Here is a 15,804-nt window from a genome sequence, read left to right as displayed (position 1 = left end):
GGAGCAGGAAGAAATACCCCAAACTTTCTCTCCTCCCATCCCTCAACTACTGGCAGTGCTTCCCATTGGCTGAACCCAACAGAAGCCAGCCGGCAGGACGCCTTGATATGGTACACACGGGTCATCCTCACTGGTTCAGAGCTGGACAAAGGGGGCTGGAGGATAACTGGGCTAGGGAGAAAAACCAGCTGGAGAGGGTTAGAAGAATATTCCCCCCAAAGCTAATGGTGTTACTTCAGAGAGCTCTTTAGAGTCTTTTTCTTTGGGTATCAGTGGAATTTTTCACAAAGATTGTGAATCATTTGTGTTATTAAGCTATTTTAAAGGGAAATCAGATGACTCATGCTCAGGAACAGAAACAAGGTGACCTTGACATCATGAAACCCCTCCCCCCCAGAAACTGGGTCTCCAGGTCATACTTGAGGCTTAGCAGGTGCAAACAGGCTGCAGTGAAAGAGCAGGGTCCAGGAGCCTAGAGATCTGAGTTCAGGTTCTGCCTCAGCTCCTACCTGCGGTGTGAGCTCAGGTAAGTCCCTCCCGCTCTAGGCTTCAGTTTCCCCAGTCTGCACCAGTGATCATTAGTGGGCTTCCCAGCTCCCACGGGCCAGGAGCCCTCTGAGAAGGAAGAAGTCATCGACACCTGGAGCCTGGGGTTTTTCGATTATGGGAGATGGATGACTGAACCAATTTATACAGAGGAAAATAATCCAGAAAAATGTCTCCTGGAAAACACCCGGGAGCATTTCCAAGATGAAGAAAATGCAATGATGAGCCCTTATAATTAACGTCTGCCGGGATGGGAGAGAAAATCGAGGGCCAGGTGTTTGCACAGCAGTTTGGGAGGTGGAGGAAAGGCTCTGGGAACAGGAACGAGGAGCCTGGCAGCTGGAAGCAGGGAAGAGAGACAGGCTGGGTGGCTGGGTCACAATACCAGATGTGTCTCTACTTCAGAGCGTGACCTTGAACAAGCCCCTTTGCCTCTCAGGGTCACAGTTTCCTCAGCTATAAAAGGAAGGCATTGACCGCAAAATCTCTGTGGCCCCAGGCAGCTCTGTTTCCACAGCAATCGGGGATTCTGTCAGGAGGTGAAAGGTTGGAGAACAGAAATTTTCAGGCTCTTCAGGGCTGGGGGCACATTCCTTGTGAAGTTAGGAGCACAGGCCCACAGGCTGAATTAAAGGCTGGCCCTACTCCTTCCTGGCTCTGTAACTCCTGACAAGCTCTTTTCCTTCTCTGTGCCTTGGTTTCCTTCCCTGGTGAAAGGCAGTCATAGCAGTGATGTTTTAGGGTTGAAATCTACCATCTTCCTATTTGTTTTCTATTTGTTCTTTCTTTGTGTATCTGCTCCCTTTTCTTTGCCTTCTTTCGGATTGATTATCATTTATGATTCTACTCTGGCTTCTGTGTTGGCTTGTTAGCTGTTTAACTCTTTGTTTTGTTATTTTAGTGATTGCTTTAACATTTACCTTATAGATCTCGAGCCTAACGCAGTTTACCTACATGACCTATAGTTTAAGAACCTTACCTACATTTCACTAGTTTAAGAACTTTACAGAAGTAAAGCTCTTCTCCTATGGTTGTGCTAGTGTTATCATGCATTTTACTTATACATATAAGCCCCACACTAAATTATTATTTTTGTTTAAAAGGTCAATATTCCCACATGTATGTGTGAATCAATAGCTGGTTCGTCTCTATAGCTAAGTAGTAGTCCATCGAATGGATGCACCACCATTTGTCTATCCATTCACCTGTTGAAAGACATCTTGGTATAGTTTGGAGCAATTATGAATATGACAGCTGTAAATATTTGTGTACAGGTTTCTGTGTGAATGTAAATTTTCAATTCACTTGTGTATACTTTTAGAAAGGGGATTTCTGAATTATATGGAAAATGTATGTTTATCTTTATAAGCAGCTCAAAGGCCCTCTTTTTATATAATTTTTTTGAGATTTTGTATTTGTACGATGATAACTTCCACAAGAATTGGCCAGTGTTGCTAAAATTTAATACAGAGTGAAAGGATACCAAGCTATACCTTAATAATGAATTTGACTTGGGATTTCACGATGTCTCTGTGAAACAAAATGTTATTTCTTGCAAATTTTCAAGTGGCTACATATTTTGATGTATAAATACAACTTATAGTAAATGAATGAATAAGAATGGTGGATATGGGGCTTCCCTGGTGGCGCAGTGGTTGAGAGTCTGCCTGCCGATGCAGGGGACACGGGTTCATGCCCCGGTCCAGGAAGATCCCACATGCCGCGGAGTGGCTGGGCCTGTGAGCCATGGCTGCTGAGCCTGCGTGTCCGGAGCCTGTGCTCCGCAGTGGGAGAGGCCACAACAGTGAGAGGCCCGGATATCGAAAAAAAAAAAAAAAAGAATGGTGGATATGGAAATGGAATTGGAGGAGTGGATGTAAATAAGAGCTGAAATAGAAATCTAAGGCTTGATGTATCTGCTGAGGTAAGAGAAGTAAGAGTAGATGTAGAGGGGAGAGTCCAAGATGTCCATGATGGTACCATCTATATAGTTACCTAACCAGAGCACTTTATTTTTTCACATAGATTTGAGTTATTGTCTCCTGTCCTTTTATTTCAGCCTGAAGGATCCCCTTTAGTATTTCTCATATGGCAGCTTGACTGGGGACAAAGTCTCTCAATTTGTGTTTACCTGGGAATGTGAAGTTTCTCTTTCATTTTTGAAGGACAGTTTTCTTTGGATATAGAATTCTTGATTAACATAATTTCTTTCAGCACTTTGTGTCATGCCATCATCTGGCATCGACAGTTTTTGATGAAGAAGTAAGCTTGATGAAACTCCCTTGTATATGGTGGATCATTTCCCCTTCTTTATTTACAAGATTCTCTCTTTGTCTTTTGACAGTTTGTCTATGCTGTATTTAAGCATAGACCTTTGAACTTAACCTGCTTGGATTTTGTTGAGCATCTTTGATGTGTAGATGGATGGTTTTCATCAAATTTGGGAAGTTTTGGTCATTATTTCTTTAAAAAAACTTCCCCTTTCTCTTTTCTCGTTCTTCTTTCCTTCTGTGACTCCTGTTATCTATATGTTAGTATGTTTCATGGTGTCCCATGGATGTTTGATTCTCTATAAATTTTCTTTATTCTTTTATCTTTCCGTTCCTCAGACTTGGGTAATCCCAACTGATGTATCTTTAAGTTCACTGATTTTTTCTTTTGCCAACTCAAATCTGCTGTGTATGAGCCATATTTTCCTCTTTTAGTGTGTCTTAAAATTTATTGACATTTTAAATGATATAATGTGGCAACTCTGGAAATCAGATTCTCCACTTCTCAGAGTTTGTTGTGCTGATGTTTGTTTTAGTCATTGTGTGTGTGTGTGTGTGTATGTGTGTGTGTGTGTTTGTGTTTAGTGATGTTTCTATAAAGTCTGTATTCCTTGTCATGTGTAGTCATTGAAGTCTCTGCTCAGACAACTTGGTGGTCAGCTAATGATTGGACAGAGACTGCCTTAAAAACCTAGAACCAGTAAGTTTCTCAGTCTTTGTTGAGGGGCTCTGTGTAGGGATTAGGGCATGCCTTCAACCCTCAACCAGTTTATGACTCTGCCTTAGCCTTCACAAAGCCCCGAGGTCAGCCAAAGGTGAGGACTTAGGGCCTTCTCAGGTATTTCCTGAGTATGTACACAGCCTTACCTATGCTTATGGCATCCTAGATTTCTGGGAATATTTTGGAGCTTTTCAAAGCCTGTATGAACAGCCTACTCCCCAGTTTTGTCTTTTAAGCTTGTGGTTAGTCTATTGCTAACCCCAACTCTTGTCCACTGTCTCAGGCAATCATGAAAATTAAACAATTGTCTGTAATTGTTTTTAACAAGTGCTCCCCAGGGAAAGGCTCTTTGCACTGTGCAAGTTTTGACTGAGGTAAAATAAAGACAACCTTATGAGCGGGATCTTCTAGGGAACTGCCAGACAGGTCAAATAATGACAGTTTTCCAAAAATGTGACTTTGAAGTTGCTCCAACCTTGTTCTGCCCCCTTGCATGGTTTCCAGTCTGCTCTTCTCACCATGATTCTAGGATGTTGAATTTCAAGGTTACCATTGTGCTGGACAGAGTGGGATGGGACTGCAGCAAGATACAATGCTAGAAAGCTCACTGTTCTTACTGAGATTCAACTTATTTTTTTTGAATAAATTCACCCAGGATTGCTTCAAACCTGGTTTGGTTAGTTTCTAGAGTTCTGAAAAAGTCAATTCTGAGAATTTTTGCCACTTTATCCATTGTTTTATGGAAGAGAGAATTTTCAGTAGTCCTTACTATGCCATTTTCACCGATGTCACTTTTACATTGTTTTAATTAGAAACTTGCTATCATTTTTATCTTTGTCACTCACATTCTTATTTTTGTTCCTCAATGCATAACGTAATTTTTTCCTCTCTTGCTGCTTTTAACGTTTTCTCTTTTTCACAAATTTTGATCAATTTGATTGTGATGTGCCTTGTCATACTTCATGTTTCTTGTGCTTGTGGTTTACTGAGCTTCTTGCATCTCTGGGCTAATAAGTTTTGTCAGATTCAGAAACTTTTTAGCCATAATTTCATTAATTTTTTTTTCTGTACTTCCACACTTCTTATCTTTCAGGGGCACCAGTTACACATATTTTAGGCTCTTAAAGTTTTCCCACAGTTTATGAATGCTCTATTCAACTTTTTAAATTATTTTCTTTCTTTTGTGTTTCATTTTGGATAGTTTCTATTGCTGTATCTTCACGCTCACAGATCTTTTCCTCTGCAGTGTATAATCTGCCATCAATCCCATCATCTGCATTTTTTTAAAAAGTCTTAACACTTTTAAATTTTCATCTCTTGACATTCTATTTGAATCTTTTTCATCTCCCATGTTTCTACTTATCATGCTAAATCTTTCCTCTAATTTTTTGAAAATATTGAATAAAGTTATAATAATTTTTTCGATGTTCTTGTCTGCTAATTCTGTTGTCTGAGAGTTCTGGGTTGATCGATTTTTCTCTTCATTACAGGTCATATTGTCCTGTCTCTTTGGCTTCCTGATAATTTTGGATGGTATCAGACATTGTGGATTTTACTTTGTTGCATGCTGGATATTTTTGTTTTTCTGTATTCATGAGTTTTGTTCTGAGGTGCAGTTAAATTATTTTAAAAGAGTTTGATCCTTTTGGTTGTTGCTTTTAAGACTTGATAGACAGACCAGAGCAGCATTTAATTTAGGACTAATTTTTCCCAATACTGAGGTAAGATCCTTCTGAGTATTGTACTCAGTTCCTTATTAATTATGTTTTCCAAGTTGGCTGGTTGGAACAGATATTATCCCCAGTCTTGTGTGAACAACAGGGATTATTTCCTATTCTAGTCTTTTTAGATGGTTCTTTTCCCACACGCATGTGCTGGTCATTACTCAGCTAAAGATTCAAAGAGGATCCTTCACAGATCTCTGGGGGTCTCTCTGTGTAGCTCTCCCCTCTTTGGTACTCTGTCTTGGGAGCTCTCCCAGACTCTCAGCTCCATCTCTTCAACCGAGAGGGTCCTCCAGGCTCCATCTGGATTCCCCTATCCTGAACCATGTCTTGGAAACTCTCTCAAGACAGTAAGCTGGGCAATCACAGGGCTCACTTCATTTGTTTCCCATCTCTCAGGGATCACTGTCTTTCATTGCATGAGGTCAAATGTCTTAAAAAGCATTGTTTTAAATATTTTGTGTGTTTTGTTTAGTTGTTTCAGGCAGGAAAGTAATTCAGTTCCTGTTACTCCATCTTGCATAGAAGCAGAAGTCTAGGGAAATGTGCATTTTTTTTCCATGTACTTGAACTTTAAACCTTCCAAGCAGGGTAGATCCTATAATTGTTCCCACTCTGCAGATGAGGAAACTGAGGCTCAGTTAAGTTTAAGTGACACACTCCAAGTCATGCAGCCAGTATGTTTTATGTCTGAGTCACAAACCCAAGTCTATATAAGCCCTGAATCTCCCCTACCTGTGAATTTCCCTCCCATCCTCACTCAGGTCTCTACTCAAATACAACACATGGCCAGTTACTTAAGGGACTTTGTTTTTGATGGAGTGCTGTGCAGAGGTTTTAGACAAGCACTGAACAGCCCAGGTTTTTATGACCACCTCCTCCCAGCATGGAGACCTAAGGGCCAGAGCAACCTGTTCACATGTGCTGAAATATTGCTTCACAGTCCCTCTGTGAGGGGACACTGCCCTGACACGTCCTGGTGAGAGAGGCAAAACGGGCGTGAGAGTGGATGAGAAGTGGGTTTGTACATGTTGACAGTTCAGGGGCAGGACAAACGTGAAAGGAGATAGTTGTGAAAACAGAAATAGAGACACAGATGTAGAGAACAAGTGTATGGGCACCAAGGGGGAAAAGCAGGAGGTGGGGATGAATTGGGAGATTGGGATTGACATATATACAATAATATGTATAAAATAGATAACTGAGAAGAACCTGCTATATAGCACAAGGAACTCCACTTCGCTGTACAGTAGAAACTAACACAACATTGTAAAATAACTATATCCCAAATATAAATAAGTAAAAAATAAATTCAATTATATATGAAAAAAAAACCCTAGAATGTCTATTAATTAGATCCTTTAAGAGGACCCTTGTTCTCACTCCAGCAGAGACAGGAGGGCACACGCAGTTGTGGGGCCTGCAGAGCACAGGAGATCCTGCAGAAAGTAGGGGCTGGGGAACCCCATGGGGTCAGCAGGAATGACTGAGTCTAGGGGACATGTGTGTGCAGAGAGACACCTGCTCCTGGGACCTCACTGTCCTCACCTGGGGGCAGCTCTGGAGACCCCAGGGGCCATGTCTCCACTGACAAGTGACCCACGTGAATAGCCCAGCACAGAGGCTGGACTTGGACAGCAGCCAGGCAATGGCCTCACCCTCCTTTTCCTCAAGAGGGGTTCAGCACTGATCTTCCACAGTATGGGAACAAATTCTGTTCTCTGGCCACTAGGTGGTGCCTTTTGCCTTTTGGGTATAAGGGATGGGTGGGGGGTGGATCTGGGGCCACTTCTCTGCCCACCCTCTGCCCTCAGAGACGCTCTCTGGGTCACCTGACATGTCTGCACCCCAATTCCTCTTTCATTAAACGCTCATCCTGACTCCTCACGGGGCCTGTCTGGGATCCTGGGAAAAGGCTGTAAATTGGCCTGGTCCTTGCCCTTTTGGGACTCCCAGATCATTGCAGGAGCAGTCAGAGAAACAGACAACAGCCCCCAGTGTTATGAGGGCATCCCAGAGCCAGCCAACATCATGGGGCACTTGCTGTGTGCCAGCACGGGCGGCGAGCTTTACATACAGCACTGCCTGTCACCCTCCCAGCAACTCAGGTGAGTCAGAGGACACCCTTATCCTCATGTAACATGAGAATATTTCCTTTGTCTATATGGTTAGACTTTTTACCCTGTACATGCATGAGGATGCAATACATACATGAAAATGTGTTCACGTATGACTTGGACAATACAAAAGAAGAGTGCATTGCCCTAGTGGATATCAACAGTCCCTTCTGGCGCTGACTGTCCCTGGATCTTTGATTCTGGACTTTCCAAGAGTGGACCAAGTGGGATCTGGGGATGCTGAGAAGTGAGGCTATTGGGGAAGACTGTGGGGGATGCCTATTGTCGGAGGTGGAGTACATGAAGTCTTTTAGCCCCCGTGTTGGTCCTCACTCCTTGCCCAGCTTCTGATAAGGCTTCCAGGCTCCTCTGGTTCTGCCTGATACACAGACACTCATCTTGTCTCGTTCACCACTCTTCAGACTCACAGGCGTTATTTGGGGCTTTTTGCATAGACTGTGATTCTTTATCCTTAGGGCCTTTCCAAACGCCGTTCCCTTTGCCAACAATGTGTTTTATCTTTCAGGACACTTTCAGTTCCAGGAACATAAATCTGACTCCAATAGGTTTAAACAAAACAGAGCAAAAATGAGGCATCTCCTGGCTCATTCATCTAAAATGTCCAAGGGTTGATAGCTTCAGGCACAGCTGAGTCCAGTGGCTCAAATGATATCATTTTACAATCTCATCTTTTTCACCTCTCGTCTCCTTCCCGCCCTCCCTCATCCTCTCACCCCACCCCCACACAACTTCTGTCCGTCTGCCTCTCTCTGGTATCACCTCCTTCTCCCCATCTTCCCCCATCCCCAGCTAATTAAATGATACGGATACTGTGCTCTGTGTTTCATTTGCGTTTGGCTCAGGGGCCATGGAGGGCCTGAAGCTGCATGTTCGTTAAACGGCTCTGTGTAGAGGGATGTAATGAAGCGATTTTATTACAGCCATCATCTCGGCCCATCCTGGGAGGCAATTATATATTCATTGGAAAGGAAGAGAGCCACAAAGCTCAGCCGCAAGTGCCTGGGGTTGGAGGGGTGAATGGGGGTCAGTGGGGAGGACTGCTCTCTCTCAGCCTCAGGAAATGGCCTGAGCTGCCTGGACCCCAGAGCTCTGGCTGGAAGTGGTGGGGTAGGAAGGGAGGTGAGGCTGGGCCCAGGTGGCCCCTGCTACTGCACTGCCACCATAACTGAATGGCAGGAATCCCCACTGGCTTTGACTAGAGCCATCTTCGAGGTTCCTAACTTGGAGCCCCAGAACTCCTGGAGGTGCCTATCACAAGAGGCCCCTGAATTTACCTGGATACCAAGCACTGTCTGTCGATGGAATAATCAACACATAGCACAGCTCCCTTGTATTATATGTGTGCAACTGCAATTACAGTGAGAGGGAAAGTTATTGAGAAGCATTTCTGCCTTCCTGGTGGCCTCTGTCTTGTGCATTTCCTCTGTCTTTGGGATCTAATACTGGTGGTTGGGGCAGAAATATAGCAGCCACCATCTCTTGAACACCTACTGTGTGCTGGGCATGGAGCTTAGTGATTTCCTTGGATTATTTTATTTAATCCTTACAACACCCCTTGGAGGTAGGTACTGTATTATCCCCATTTTATGGGTGAGGAAACTGAGGCTCAGAGAATTAAGTGTTGTGTCCAAAGACACAGAGCTGGAACATGGTGCATTGAGGATTTGATCTTAGGTCTTCCCAACACTATGGCCTCACCGCTGCTCTCCACCACGTCCCACTTAAATGGAGAGCTCATAGCACGTGGTGTCCCACACTTCCTTTAAATGTTAAAGATAGTCTTTGTGCTCAAAAAAGATGATGATAAGTGAATGTTTCTGCAGAAGGCTCCCCTTCCTCTCCAGGGCTAACTGGGAATGGGCTATAATGCATCTGAGCTGAATGAGAAAAAGGCTGAGTATGTACCTCTGAATGGGGGAGGGGGCACTTGAGGGTTGGAACCCTGTTGTGGGGCCTGGTAGTCAAGGGATAAACCACTGGGGCTGAGGAGGCTCCTGGCTTGTGAATCAGGAGATGTGGGTCTGACCCATGGTTCTGCCTCTGATTCACTGAGTCAATAAATTCAACAAGTGTTAACTGAGCACCTACTATATGCCAGGCACTGTTTCTGGCACTGGGGATACAGCAGTGGACACAGCAGTTCCTGCCCACATGTATGTGGCATTCCAGTGTAAGGTGGACAGAGGGGGTGCTGTTTACCCGTCCATACAAAGCAGGCTAGGTTGGGGAGTCCAGGACAGCAGCACAGACTCAAGGGCCTTCAGGGGTCAAGCAGGCATTGCAAATGACTCACACAGGCTGCAGGGACCATGCAGACCCCAGGCTACGTCTTGGTTCCTGCTGCCTTTTGCTGGGACAATGTCTGTCTTCTGATTTTTTCTAAAAAACAGAACTCCAGATTTTTGCATGAAGTCCTCAGATTTTATATATTAGCAAATTGATGAAATGACAAAAAACATTATGTTACTAAAACTCCACCCATTTTTGTGGGTCTGGTCTGTAGGCCTCCATTTCTCAGAGATGGTTCCTCCATGACAGACAAGAGGGTCCGCAGAGACCCCAGTGCTTAGTGGGAGGGACGAGTCATGAGCCCTCTACCCCAATGAAGGGGCCTACTTGGCTATCAGGGTCCAAGTTCCATGAAAACATGGGGCAGCTCGGGGACAGGTGGCCCTCAAGCCCCTGTGTGATGCCCACATGGTGAGAAGACCAAAGCCCAAGAGACAGAGGGGGGCGGCCGGGATTTGTCAGGGACAGCCCAGATCTTGGTGGTCCCTCTGGGTCCTGGTCGGCCTGATTCCAGAGCCCCCTCCTTCAGACCCTATACCCTGCTGGCTGCCACAGTGCAGGGGCTGTCCTCAGACTCAGAGTCTCACCCTCATAGTTTTAAGGGGCCTGGACACACCTTCAGGAGGATGTGAATTCAGGCTGGGGTCTCTGGCTCCAGTGTGGAAGACTCCCACTCCCTCCCCATCGGCGTCTAAATGGACCCGGGTCTGCAGAGCTAACTAGGCCAGCCACCTCTCCAGTCCCTCCTTGGTTTATTAGAGCCCAGACAGGTTAAAGAGTTCTGCTGACCCCTTGGATCACAGCACAACTTTGGGCCCCAGAGGCCCCTTACTCTGCCAAGGACTGTTTATAGACAAGATGTGTTAACTCATCAGCAGGGAAGCAGCTGCACTGCTAACAATCCCTGGGCGTGTGAACCATCTGTGCCCGGCGTCCTGGCACACAGCTGGGCCTGCCCTGCCAGTGGGACCTCGTCCTTCTCTTTCCTGAGCCACAGGGACCTGGAACCTGAGAGACTGACAGGGTCTGCTCTCCCCGAGGACAGAGACGGGTGCAGGAAGGCACTTAGAGGAAAGCTAGTGGGGGAGACCTGGAGGAGGTGATCTGGCAGGGAAAGGGAGACCTCAAATGGGCTGCAGGGGAGAATTCAACTTTCCTGAGCACCTATTATGTGCCAGGCATTTATACACGCTCCCTCATCTAAGTCTTATCATCTTTGGAGGGCAGATGTTGTCACCAACCCCACTGTGTGATTATACCCATTTTGCAGATGAGGAAATTGAGGCCCAGAGAGATTAAGTGACCCTCCCAAGGTCACACAGTTTGGCCGTGGTGGGGCAGGGATTCACACCCAGACCCCTGGTGACCCCTAAGTCTATCTTCTTTCTAACTACACTGTCTAGGTTTGCTCCTCACTGTGTGGGGGTCCCCATGGCTCCTTCACCTCTGTTGTCCCCCACCCCAAAGCCATCAGGTGAATCCCTGGGAGAGGGAAGCTTCAGTAAGTCTCAGTCTTCAACCAGGAGTGGCCAAGACCATCACTTTGGAGAAGCAAGCATTTCCCGGCCGAGTAAATCACCAGGACTCTTGGTCACTGCAGGTGTAGACGCTGCCCTCCTTCCCCAGGAAGTTTGTAAATCACACCTTAGACCTGGATTTTCAGAATCTTCTGGGGGTAAGTGAGGCAGGAAGCAGGGGGAGGGATGCAGGGAGAAGACCAGCACCCCAATTCAGGCCCTGGGGGGCTTCATGGAGGGGAGTGGCACAGCGTGGTGCTGAGGGACCACCACTGTTCCCACCTGCAGCCCTCGGGGAGGTCCAGACCCTTCCTGGGGCCTCTGACAACCCTGACATTCCAGGGTCTCTGACTCCAGTGTCTGGGTATCCAACGGCAGCTGGAGCAAAGGGTCTGAGGCTCAGGGATGGAGGCTGGAGAGGGGGCTTGGGAGTGGGCAGCAACTCTGAGCCAAGCTCTGGGTGGGGGTGTTTGGTGGGAAGAGGTGGCTGATGGTCATGGAGGACAGGCCCAGGGAGGGGTGCTCAGCAGGACCCTGGGCCACGGCAGCCGAGAGGAAGCCGGAGGGGCAGGACTCAGCACCATGGCCTGGGAGTCAGAGTCTGGGTCAGCTCTGCTGCTGCTGACTGGCTGTGTGACCTTGGGCAAGTCCCTTGGCCTCTCTTGGCCTCAGTTGCCTCATCTGCAAAGTAGAGGTGATTATTCCTGTCCTGGATGCTGGGCTATTGGGAGACCTCAAGGAGGTCAAGGAGCAAAAAGACAGTCGGGAGGGTCCATCCTGAACACAGGGTGTAGGGCCTGGCCACTGACCTGGGTGGGGCCTGGCTCTGCTCCACTGGCCTCTGCTCCCAGCCTCCTGGTGATTGGCCAGGTCCTGATGTTCCCGCCCCTGAGAGCCCAGCTGATTGGACAAGGTGGGGCCTTTAGGCAAATAAGGCTGTTCCCTCCTTCCCTCCCTCCTCCCCCAAGGCCACCATCACTGGGGCCTCACACAGGCTGGCTTGAGTTTCCCCAGGAATGGCTAGAGGCTTGTGAAACATGTGATTTGCTGTCTAAATGCAGGACCACTCTGGCCGCCTCTCCCCAAGATCCATGCTGCTCTCCCAGCCCTACCGCTGACCCTCCCCTTCCTAATCCCTGCCCCCTCCCCCAGCTGTGTGATTTGGGGCAAGCATTTAACCTCTCTGAGCCTCAGGCTCCTCCCCTGGTAAATGCGGATGAGAATGCCTACCTCATGGATGTGTCCTGATTATTTACACGCTCTCGTCGTCCTTAGACAAACATTTCTTGGGAGCTTCCTGTGTGCCAGGCCCTGGTCTGGACACTGAGGACACGGAGATGGACAGTGGAGAGGCCTCCGCTCTCTCGGTGCTTCCATCGTGGTGGGCTGCTGGGCGGCTGCAGCAAGGAGCTGGCGGGGAAGGTGTTTGCAGGTGGCCAAGAGCCGCGGCAATCAGAGTGCGTGGGTGACACACCCAAAGTCACGGCTGGGTCATCAGCAGAGCCCAGGCCAGGCTGGCCGCAGAGCAGGCACGTGACACACCCCTGTAAGGGGACCCACCACGGGATCCTACCGATTTTCAGTCCCTCAACCCAGTCAAGTCACCTCCTTCTCTGAAGACATTCAGCTTCCCTGAGGAGCATCAGTCCACAGGTGGAGGACGAGCCCTGACTGGCTGCTTTTGTCACCTCAGACCCAGCCAGAGGCTCTTGGGTGATCCTTTGACTCCCTTCTCCAAGCTTCCCATTCTCCCATACACTCCTAGCCCCAAAACTTGCTGCGGATTTACTAGGGACTGGGGGAGGGAGAGGCGGTTCTCTGGGTCTTGTTTTAGAGCCCTCATTGCCTCCCTCCCTTCCTGTCCTTCCTTCTAGAAACTCCCTCTCTACCCCTGATAAGAGAATTTTTAATTCTTATAATCATCATCTGAAAAATTGGGATCTTCAACAGGTAATTAAAAGGAGATTCTTCTCTACTTTATCTATCTCTCACCTCACCTTTGAACGTGATGCTAATTTCATAGCACACCTGGCACAAGAGCTATGAGAGGAAGCCCCTGAGGGGGCTTCATGTAGGAAGGTGGTGGGCGTGAATGTGGAGGCACATCTGGGGACCAGTGCCCGAGTGCGTGCAGAGTGCAGCCAGCAAGTGTGAGTGTGTGAGCATGTGCTTGCATGCGCGTGCAAGGACTGGCAGGCAGTACCGGGTCAGGGGCAGCACGTGGGTGTGGGGATAGGGGACAGATGATGGTGTGAGGGTACCTGGGGGTGGGTGATAGGGTGCAGGTCTGCCCTGGGGGTGATAGCTGGGGGGCTCTGGAAGCCTATAGGTCCCCCACTTCCTGGTTGTTTATTTCTCCTCTCCAAACCTCTTCTCTGTCACCTGCAAAGTGGACACAGTTACTGTTCCTCCTGCATAAGACCATTAGGAGAATTAAGCGCGATGGTCTCTGTGCTCAGGTGGGTGCTCTGGGAGAGTTAGTTATTAGTATTCGCCCACCACTGAAGGGTGGCAAGGTGGGGGGTTAAGGTGACCAACCCTCCCAATTTGCCCAAGTCTGAAGGATTCCCTGGGATTCAGGATCTTCTGGGCTAAAACCCACACAGTGGCTATCTAGTGAGGGGCAGTGTGGTGATCTCCCAGGAGACAGGGCATGACCTGTGGGTGATGAGAGGTCAGGTTGTGGAGTGCAGGGGGAAGAGCTCACCTTGGTTGGGGGCCACAGTCCCCAAGGCAGGCTTTTGCTGTGGCTGCACAGCGTTTCCCATTTGACCCAGTGGAGAATCATGGGCTCCTCGGCCCAAGAAGCAGTTTGTGGATAGTGGCCTGTTCAGATGGACCTCCTCTGGCTCCAGCAGCACCATCCTATGTTAAGCAGGAATTCACTGTGGAGGGTCCACAAGACTGCTGGGACCTCAGGCACGTGAATCTGTTCTGAGCCAGCCTCGGAGCTTCCCTCTAGCGTTTGGGTGGGCAGTGGTGGAGCTCTCCCAAGGCCTCAGGGGGCCTCCGTGCTGAGTGAGGTACAGTGTGCCAAGACCAGTCTAGCCTCTTCTCCCGCCCCCAGTGCTCTCAGAGGGAGCTTAGGACTCTCTAAGGGAGGGGACCCCAGGCCCCAGCCTGCAGGAACCTCAGCCCCAAGGGGGATGGGAAGGCACAGCCATTCCTGAGCATCTACTATGTGCTAAACACCTGTGCCTGCCTCCGTCCCCAGCCTCCCAACAAGCTGCCGCTGCCCCATTTTACAGAGGAAGAAACTGAGGCTCTGAGAAGTTGAATGACTGGCCCAGAGCCGCAAGCCCCAGTGGCATGAGCCTGGGTCTGTTGGGGAACAGGGCCCACTCCTCTCCCACTGGCCCTCCACTGACCACTCACTCGGGGTCCTGGGGTGAGCCTGTGCGCCCCACCAAATGTCAGGGTGGTGGAGAGAACATGAGGAGAGCAGGCACCCCCTCCCCATCAGGGTACAGATTCCACTGCAGGGCTTCTAGTGTGACCTCCCCTCCTCTTAGCCTTGGACCCCCACTGGGGGTATCAGTGGAGCCTACACAGAGAGGGTGCAGAGCAGTGGTGGTGCACAGCGTGCTGGGCTCAGAATCACACCCTCAGCACCCCCTGCATGACCTTGAGCTCCTTGCTTCCACTTCCCATGGGAGGACGGTGGTGAAGCAGCCCTGATGCAGATGTGTGATGAGGGTCGTTGTTACAGACACAGACCCAGTTAGCAGAGGGCCCGGCGCCAGGTGAGTGCTCAGTGAAGGACCTGGAGGACGACGATGGTGACTGTGATCATGAAAGCTAGCGAGGAGGGCGGACACTTACAGAGCATGTGCTGGTGAGCTAGAGGACACGTGGGTGCTTTATTCAGGACCTGGCTCATAGGCTGAGCTCAGTGAAGGCTGCTGTCCCTGTCACTCCCTGCCCACTCCAAGCTGGCCTCTTGTTCCTGAGCTCTGTGCACTGACACCCTTCCCGCAACAGCACCTCCACCACACCACCCTCCCCAGTGCTCACCCATCCCCAGGCCACCACCTTGAATTCTGGAAATAAAGAGCAAGTTTCAGTCTAATCTGTACTCCAGCCCTGGTGCTGATAAGACCCCACCTCCTCGATGTTTAATTGCTCAGCCCTGCGGGGCCCCTGTGGCCTCCGCTGCAGCATTTCTGAGCCCAGCAGCCCAGCAGCTGCAAGGCTGTCCTCACCTGTCTGACTCCACCTGCTGCTCCCAGAATAAACTTCAGAGTCCTTACCATGGTCACGAGGTTGTGCATGAAATGACAGCTCTCTCCAGCCACTCTCACAACCTCATCCTGCCCCACACCCTCTTGTGCACAACAGCTCAGCCACCCTGGCCTATGGAGAACTCCTAGATGGTGCCAAGGTCATCGTATTCACTGTCTTGATGCCTGGGACGCCCTTCTCATCCACAGATCTCAGCCTAAACCCTGAGAGCCTTCCCAGACCCCTGGAGAAAGGACCCCCACCCCAGGCACTCTGTATCACATCATCCCGCTTTATTTCCTTCATGGCATTTAATACTGTAGGAAGTTATCTTGCTTATTCATTCATCGGTGTATTTATTATCAATCTCCCCCATAA

Source organism: Delphinus delphis, chromosome 1 (genome assembly GCF_949987515.2).
Source record: "Delphinus delphis chromosome 1, mDelDel1.2, whole genome shotgun sequence".
In the NCBI taxonomy this organism is placed as follows: Eukaryota; Metazoa; Chordata; class Mammalia; order Artiodactyla; family Delphinidae; genus Delphinus; species Delphinus delphis.
Note: the sequence above shows the minus strand (reverse complement) of the source record.